Source organism: Polypterus senegalus, chromosome 1, assembly GCF_016835505.1.
Source record: "Polypterus senegalus isolate Bchr_013 chromosome 1, ASM1683550v1, whole genome shotgun sequence".
Classification (NCBI taxonomy): domain Eukaryota; kingdom Metazoa; phylum Chordata; class Cladistia; order Polypteriformes; family Polypteridae; genus Polypterus; species Polypterus senegalus.
Window position 1 is genome coordinate 195,900,418 of NC_053154.1, and position 9,716 is coordinate 195,910,133.

The 9,716-nt window shown below is 41.0% G+C and overlaps 1 protein-coding gene across 1 annotated transcript in view; it reads right to left on the reverse strand.

Annotated features, from left to right (window-relative positions):
* Positions 1–8,359, reverse strand: part of ncl (nucleolin) — a 35,107-nt gene extending 26,748 nt beyond the window's left edge. Inside the window, exon 1 of the mRNA XM_039766291.1 lies at positions 8,341–8,359. The gene's annotated coding sequence lies outside the window, so the exon portion shown is untranslated. The remainder of the gene's footprint in view (positions 1–8,340) is intronic.
* Positions 8,360–9,716: the final 1,357 nt, after the last annotated feature.

Genomic DNA, 9,716 nt, shown 5'->3' on the forward strand with positions numbered 1-9,716 from the left:
CTATACAGCCGCTGTCCTTTTTGCCACTTTGTGTCTCTGCCGCTCAGGTTGTGAAGAGGGGTGTTAGGGTGGCAGAATGCACGCAAGGAGAAGCAGTTGGATCATCTGCTGGATTTCTACTGCTGGCAAGCTGTGTGTTTTACTTGTCATTGTTTTAAGAGCTGGGAGCAAGTTAAAGTGTCTCTCGCGAAACCTCAAATTGTCTACCTCCCCAAGATTGTTTTTTATAATAGAAAGATTATTATATATTTTTGGGCATTAGCTAGTGGGCATGAATTGTTTTATATGTTATGTTTTATGCAATATATCATAATTTAATAAATGTATTTTATTTTTATGTCATATATTGTATATTGTGGTTGTATTTACACCAAGAGAAAATCTTATCAACTACAGTACATTGTCTGGGAATACTGATTAAGTTAATAATTTGCACCATCTCAAAGTACTTTAAAATGTTAAAAATGCAATACGGTATCAAATCCAACAAACTGAACATACTGTGCATCTTCTATACAAATAAAATCATAGTTTGTCTGTTTGTTTCTTTGTTCGCCAATTACATAAAAATGGATGAACTCATTTCCATGAAAGTTTCGTTACCATTGGTCCACCTTAATATATAGGCTTTATTGTGTACTAGCAAAATACCCGCTCTTCGCAGCGGAGAAGTAGTGTGTTAAAGAAGTAATGAAAAAGAAAAGGAAACATTTTAATAATAACGTAACATGATTGACATTGTCATTGTCATGAGTGTTGCTGTCATATATATATATATATATATATATATATATACATATATATACATATACACACATATATACAGTATATATACATATACATCCACATATATATACATCACAGTGTGGAGAAACTCTAGAGACAGCGTGTGTATTAACTTGTGGATTTTTCTGTGAGTATTTGGTGGCAACGTCACAAAGTTGCTTCCGCAAGACTGCGTTAGCTGCGGAGCTCAGCTCAGAGCGAAATGAGATGAATGGGAGGGGAGATGATGATGTGACTCCCCCACCCGCCTTAACTGTCAATCCCCCCTCAAATACAGTCTCTCAGAATTTGCATAAGCACAGCCCTTCACCTGCAATTTTAACTTAGTTACAAAGTGATCAAAACTCTCGTTTATATCCTGCGTCCTCTCATTAAACTTGTATCCCGCATTAGCTGTGGGCATGACAAACGCCAGCGGCAGCCTGTCTATGAACTTAATTTAAACTTTAGGTTTACACCGTGCTTTGTTTCCGAAGTAGCTGCACTCATGAATATGGTTGTATATGTCACTCGCTCGCTTCTTATTGTTTTGCTGCCTTCTCAATTATATAATGCATGTTTTCTTCAGCGCGTTTTGGAGCTCTTCCTTGTTTTCTACGTACTGCGTTGAGTCAGTTCACATGATCACGTGGGAGGCGTGATGATGTCACACGAAACTCCGCCCCCCCATGGCCATCAAGCTCAACTCCATTACAGTATATGGAGAAAAATAGCTGTGAGTTATGACCATTACGCATAGAATTTCGAAATGAAACCTGCCAAACTTTTGTAAGTAAGCTGTAAGGAATAAGCCTGCCAAATTTCAGCCTTCCACCTACACGGGAAGTTGAAGAATCAGTGATGAGTGAGTGAGTGAGTGAGGGCTTTGCCTTTTATTAGTATAGATTAGGGAGGGAGGTTGTAAAGGTGGGGGGTAATCCAAAAACTAGTGCAGACTCAGAGGCTAAAATTCCCACGAGCACATACAAAGCAGGAACTCATTTAAGACCACAGTTATAGCATTTTTTTCTCAGCTAATTTTGAAAATAATTTCCTTGCCTCACTTCATTGTAGTGTCTAAGAGTATGTATTTTTGTCTCATCATGAGTTGTGTTTAGCTATGTTGAATTTCCTAAAGACCATTTTTCTCCATTTACTGTCATCTGAACTCTTTTCTGAGAAATATACTGGATCAAAAGAGGTGTACTGTGTTACCAGACCCTTGAGGAGCAGTGTTCCTTTCTTTCCATCCCCCCAAAAACTTTTAACACACCAAAATACTCTTTTTTAGTGAATTTTGCTGTTATGAATTTTGGCTGTTTCACTCGCCTATATCTATTATTTTGTGGTTATATTTTATATAACCTACAGCAGGTGATTCATGCTGATGGACAAGGACAGTGAAGGTGTGGTGCATATTTGACAAGTATGCAGATAGGGATTTCATTTTGTACATGTAACAATAACTATGAAATGAATAGATAACACTGCATTTTTTAAAAGCATTTGCATTTAATGCACAAAGCACTTATTGCAATAGCCATGTCTGACAAACTGTTCGACTGTCTGTCCACATGAAACAACTCAGCCCGCCGTGGATCAATTTTGTTGAAATGTGGCACACTTATTCCTTGATGAAATGTATCAAGACAGTTCCATTTTCATTGCGATATCGTGAACAGATCATTCTGTACAACGTTCTGAAATTTCTAAATCTGCAATTGAAAAGGATTAGCGAATTTAAAAACTCATCTATCTTTAAACAGAGACTTCAACTACAAATTAGTTTACTGTTTCATTTTTACCTTAAGAACAGCTACTTCAACTTGTATTTTTTTATGTTTTTCTCTTAGTCAGTCAATACTGTTGTTATGTGCACTGAAGCAAGTACACCAAGTCACTGCTAGACAGAATAAGCCAAGGTAGAGTACTACCATATAAAAATTATATAATGTTAGATTTTTATTTATTAATTCAGTTCACTAATAATGATGTTCTTTATTCAATATGACAGTAATGATATTCTTATGCATTATCATACAAGGTAAGAACCTCCTTTACTACATCAGAATGCAGGGGTTGGTTTCATTATATGCTAACAGTCTGGCTTCTGCCTTGACCACATTCCATGCAATATCTAGGTAATGCATATGTAATCATGAAAAAATTCCACCATTGTTTTTGACCTACCTAAGTGTGAAAATATCATTTTAATATAAAGTATATAAAGTGTGATTATAAATAAAGATAAATGATTGTGTCTCAGTATTATCAATTAGTTATGATGAGAAACAAAAAGACATGATATTTGAGAAATATTACAGAACTGGAAGTGGTTCGGATGACCTTTTCCTCTATCTATATGAGAAAGATGAGGGGAGCACACTCATGATTTTTTTTATTTCTACATTAAATTCAGTTTATTTTTTTCCTTTATAATGTATGTTTTGTTTTGGTTTAGTTTTAATTAAACACATACATTTCTATTTTATTTTATATACTGTATATTACATACAGTTTAATAATTATGCTATGGCTGTAGAGTTATTATGGAGTTTATTTTTGTGTTGCAGTTGGACTGAACTGTAGACTTCATGGGTTTGGATATAATATTTGTTTAATTGTATAAGAAGCCTACAGGTAAAGTCCTGATATAAGCAAGTCTAAACAAATAAACAGATACTGAATGTGAACAGTTTTATAAGATGCTTATATTTTTTGATAATTTATGCTGAACAAACTGTATATTTCCAAGCAATTAATGCAACATTAACTGGAATTTAACAGCAAATGGCTGAAGTAGTCTAATACTGTAAACATTTATATTTATACTAATTTATATTATATTATAAATTTATATTAATTTATATTAATACTGTAGACATATAAATGAGAGGAATACTTCTTTCTCCATTGTACAATTCACTTTTGTACAGTTCCACTATAATTTTTCCAAATGCAGCACATGGCATTCTAAATTTGAGGTTGAGAGAAGCTGCAAAGTTTCTGAACCATGGCATTTCACATAGCTTTGTAGACATGATAGTGTCAATGAACAAACTAACGTGGGCCTCTTCAAGTTGTGTTTCAACTAAGTTTGTTCCTCAAGCTTCTGCCCTTGCCACATATGTTGATAATGATTGCTGTCTTGTGTTGTGTGGAGTTGGACTTACTTGCATGTGTTCTCTGACTGTTGATGCTTTCAACCATTTTTTTACTTTGTCCAGAAATAGGCTGTATGCCAATTTGTGATTACTCTGTAGGTAAAATTTAAGGTTTATGTTAATGTCTATAGCACACAATATAACCTGCTCCAAGACAATAAGCTTAAAATTGGCACTTTCACTATTGTATTAAAAACACTCCCATATTGGGATTTGTCAGTTTTCTACATTCCAAGTTAATCTCTAATGCTGTATCTGTCACAAAAAGTTAACATACAGAATTTTGCCACTTGCAGGCTTTAAAATGATCAAAAATCAGAAAATAGATTCTACTGTATTCCGACAGATATAATGACAAAAACCATAATGGGAGCACTTAGGGGTAGGAGGATCCTGGGCTTGAATCATTGTTCAGTCCCCACCTTACTGAAGGTGCCATAGAGAAAGTAGTAAGTATAGTCAATATATATACCGTGCATTCCTGCTGGCTGTTGAGCTACCCCCCTCGCAGCCGCTGCTGCCACAAACTGCAAACAGGCGCAGACAGCAGGCACAACAGGCAGTAACAGACATTTTATGTTGATTTATGTGTGAAACCATTGCTTTGTGCACTTTTCAGAAAACTGAGTTTTTTGGAAAAAATATTAGCCCTCAAAGAGTTGCTACTGAACATAGAATGTTTATGCTGCTCCCTGATAAAAGAAAATGTTTCTATTGGTATCTGACCAGATAAAAAAGAAAACAGATTTAGAATTGTTAATTTGCTGTTGCTCAGAATGTGCTTTTTATAATGTTATGCTCGTGGCTCTGGACTCTGAGGGTAACTTGTTTTTCTATAACAAACTAGATAAAACGTTAAAGCCCTGGCAGTTGAAAATAGCTTTGGTTTTATATCTGATTTGAATACATTAATGTTTAAGTTGAGATTTACAAGAAATATTTTAATTGCTACTATGTAAAGGGAATACTGCTGTTAAAAAGCACCTTATTTGTTTAAAGTGTTTGCAAACCAAATACATGCAATAGACTACTTTTGAGTTCATTATTGAATTTTGTGCATAACAAGGTGATTGTTATGATTGTCTACGAATAATCGCAATTAAAAATTCTAATCGTTGCCCAGCAGTAATAAATATATATATATATATATATATATATATATATATATATACTGCTCAAAAGAATTAAAGGAACACTTTTAATCAGAGTATAGCATAAAGTCAATGAAACTTATGGGATATTAATCTGGTCAGTTAAGTAGCAGAGGGGTTGTTAATCAGTTTCAGCTGCTGTGGTGTTAATGAAATTAACAACAGATGCACTAGAGGGGCAACAATGAGATGACCCCAAAACAGGAATGGTTTAACAGGTGGAGGCCACTGACATTTTTCCCTCCTCATCTTTTCTGACTGTTTCTTCACTAGTTTTGCATTTGGCTACAGTCAGTGTCACTACTGGTAGCATGAGGCGATACCTGGACCCTACAGAGGTTGCACAGGTAGTCCAACTTCTCCAGGATGGCACATCAATACGTGTCATTGCCAGAAGGTTTGCTGTGTCTCCCTGCACAGTCTCAAGGGCATGGAGGAGATTCTAGGAGACAAGCAGTTACTCTAGGAGAGCTGGAGAGGGCCATAGAAGGTCCATAACCCATCAGCAGGACCAGTATCTGCTCCTTTGGGCAAGGAGGAACAGGATGAGCACTGCCAGAGCCCTACAAAATGACCTCCAGCAGGCCACTGGTGTGAATGTCTCTGACCAAACAACCAGAAAGACTTCATGAGGGTGACCCAAGGGCCCCATGTCCTCTAATGGGCCCTGAGCTCACTGCCCAGCAGCATGCAGCTCGATTGGCATTCGCCATAGAATACCAGAATTGGCAGATGCACCACTGGTGCCCTGTGCTTTTACAGATGAGAGCAGGTTCACCCTGAGCACGTGACAGAAGTGAAAGGGTCTGGAGAAGCCATGGAGAACATTATGCTGCCTGTAACATCATTCAGCATGAGCAGTTTGGTGGTGGGTTAATGATTGTCTGGGGAGGCATATCCATGGAGGGTCACACAGACCGCTACAGGCTTGACAAAGGCACCTTGGCTGCCATTAGGTATCAGGATGAAATCCTTGGACCCATTGTCAGACCCTATGCTGGTACAGTGGCTCCTGGTGCACGACAATTCCTGGCCTCATGTGGTGAGTGTATGCAGGCAGTTCCTGGAGGATGAAGGAATTGATACCATTGACTGGCCACCACACTTTCCTGACCTAAATCCAATAGAACACCTCTGGGACATTATGTTTTGGTCCATCCAATGCCACCAGGTTGCACCTCAGACTGTCCAGGAGCTCAGTGATGCCCTGGTCCAGATCTGGGAGGAGAGCCCCCACAACACCATCTGTCATCTCATTAGAAGCATGCACCGATGTTGTCAGGCATGTATACAAGAACACAGGGGCCATACAAAGTGCTGCGTACAATTTTGAGTTGCTGCAATTAAATTTTGGCAAAATGGACTAGCCTGCCACATAATTTTTCACTCTGATTTTTGGGCGTCTTTGAATTCAGGGCTCTGTAGGTTGATCATTTTCATTTCCATCAAAGCGATGTGGCATCCTTTCGTTCCTAACACATTACCCAGTCTATATCAGTATAGATATCCAGGAGGATTTCTTTTTCCCATTGAGATCTGATGTGTTTTCAAAGTGTTCCTTTAAATTTTTTGAGTAATTTATATATATATATATATACAGTATACATATATACTGATATATATTTTAAAAAAGGAACAGACTCGACACACATAAAAAGGTTTGGGACAGCCACCCGTATAATATTCCTGGCTGCAAATGGTTTTTGAAATAGCACAGAGCTGTTAACAATACTGAGTCCAAAACAGACCTGACGAGGGTTGGAAAAGATGGTGGCTTTAAGGGATCAGACCGGCAGTGATGAAGGGGAACTGGATGTGATGTCCTTCTGACATCAACCTGTGTGCTGAAAGTGACGTTCTTCTGGGCGCCAGAACCAGAAGTGACCTTCTTCTGGATGCTGGAACTGGACTTAAAGCCACCATCTTTTCCAACCCTCGTTGATAGGTTTTCCTACAGCTGGTCTGTAAAGATCTCTTATCTTATGGCGCCCAGAAGAATGTCACTTTCAGCACACAGGTTGATGTCAGAAGGACATCACATCCAGTTCCCCTTCATCACTGCCGGTCTGATCCCTTAAAGCCACCATCTTTTCCAACCCTCGTCAGGTCTGTTTTGGACTCAGTATTGTTAACAGCTCTGTGCTATTTCAAAAACCATTTGCAGCCAGGAATATTATACGGGTGGCTGTCCCAAACCTTTTTATGTGTGTCGAGTCTGTTCCTTTTTTAAAATATATATCAGTATATATGTATACTGTTTAGTGCACCCCGCCACCCCTTGGCCTGGCGTGGAATTACCTTTGCTTGGTCCATGGAACGTCCCCCTACTCGAATGTATGCATGTGCATGGGAAGCAGCTAAATGGCGCGGTAGAGAGGTGACGTTTTGCGTGTTGCTCCTCGTAGACTTTTCGTTTTTGTGTCTGTATTTTTGTTATTGTCGCTGTTTGAACTGCCTGTTCGCTCTTTTATTAAGTACGACCATACAACATTGGTAAACATCAGAGCAACAAAGGCACAAGTTACTACTTTTGAAGTTATCTACCAGGGGCTGCTCGCCACAATAACTCGAGACCAAGGTGGCAGATGCAACCGACCCGACCACGCCCGGAGGACGGAGAAGAGAAAATGTGGCCGGCGTGCCGGGATCCAATCGAAACGCCGAGGACTGCGACTTTCACTGCCTAGCATTCTCCTGGCCAATGAACCGTCTCTAGACACAAACTAGATGATCTCCATGGTAGGCTTCGTTTCCAGCGAGATCTACGTGACTGTTGTGTTTTCTGCCTTACGGAAACATGGCTCACCGCCTGCTCACCGGATTCGGCGGTCCAGCCTGACGGCTTCTCTATCCACCGCACTGATCGGTCGGTCTCTTCCGGGAAAAAGAGAGGTGGCGGGGTATGCTTCCTCATCAACAATGCGTGGTGTACGGATGTGGAAGTCATCTCACAAAGCTGTTCACCTGGAGTGTCTGCACATCAAGCACTTTACCTGCCTAGGGAGTTTACAGATGTACACATGGTGGCTGTTTACATCCCCCCGCAAGCAAACACAAACACCAGCACCGCACTTAAGGAACTGTACAGCGTCATTACGGACTGTGAAAACACACACCCCAAAGGACAGGTTATCATCGCCGGGGACTTCAACAAAGCAAGCTTCAGGTCTGTTTACCCCAAATACTAACAACACGTCTCTTATCCCACCAGGGGTGCTAACACATTGGACCACTGCTACACCACACACAGAAACACGTACCGCTTGCTCCTGCGGCCGAACCTCGGGCAGTCAGACCACCGCTCTGTGCTGCTCCTCCCTGTTTACAAGCAGCAGTTGAAGCGCGCAGAGCCGGTCTTGCGAGAGGTGTACTGTTGGACCCCGGAAGTGGAGGAGAAAGTTAGGGACTGCTTTGAATCTGTGGATTGGGATATTTTCAAAGAGTCCTCTGAGAATCTGGACAAGTATGCCGCAGCTGCCACAGGCTTCATAGGGAAATGTGTGGATGATTGCGTGCCCACAAAGTCTGTATGCGTATTTCCCAACCAGAAGTCCTAGATGTGTGCTGAAGTACGTCGGCGGATTTGTGAGCGCAGCAGTGCATTTCACTCCGGAGATACACAGGCATACAAAAAGAGCCGAAAAGCCATTAATTACGCAAAGCGCCAGTACGACTGTCAGTTTAACAGTATAGCAGATGCTCGTCAGATGTGGCAGGGTATTCAGCTGATCACGGACTACCGCAGTTTCATTCCCAGACAAGTTGAACGTGTTTTTCGCTCGTTTCGAGCTCGTTAACACAGACAGGCCTGCGCGACCCCCTGCAGCGCCGCAAGACTCCAGCCTGAGGCTCTCCAAGGATGACTGAGGAAGACTTTTTCCTGACTCAGCATCCGAAAAGCACCCGGCCAGATGGAGTCTCAGGTAGTGTTATAAAAACATGTTGCGACCAGTTAGCTGCTGTCTTTACTGATATTTTTAACACATCTCTGAGAGGTTCATCTGTCCCCACCTGCTTCAAGCACAAAGCCATCATCCCTGTCCCAAAGAAAAATAAAGTAGACTACCCTACTGATTACCACCCAGTAGCACTTACTCCCATTGCCATGAAGTGCTTTGAGAGGCTGGTGCTAGAACACATCAAAGACATCATCCCTGACAGTCTGGACCCCCTCCAGTTTGCCTACCGTTGCAACAGGTCCACTGAGCATGCCATCTCCATGACACTTCACACCACTCTGTCTCATCTGGAGAACAAGAACTGTTATGCCAGACTGCTGTTTGTGGACTACAGCTCTACATGTAATACCGTCATTCCATTCCAGGTCATCGCTAAACTCCTGGATCTGGGGCTTAGCTCTTCACTGTGCAACCGGGTACTGGACTACCTCACCGGCAGACCTCAGCAAGTGCGTATTGGTGGAAAGACCTCTTCCATCATCACCATCAACACTGGCACCTCGCATAGCAGCATGCTGAGCCCCCTGCTTCACTCTCTCTACACCCATGACTGCATAGCTAAGTACAGCTCTAATAGCATCCTCATGTTTGTTGATGATACCATTGTAATATGTCTGATCAGTGAGAATGATGAGACAGCCTACAGGGAGGAGGTCAGACTTCTGGCAGAATGGTGT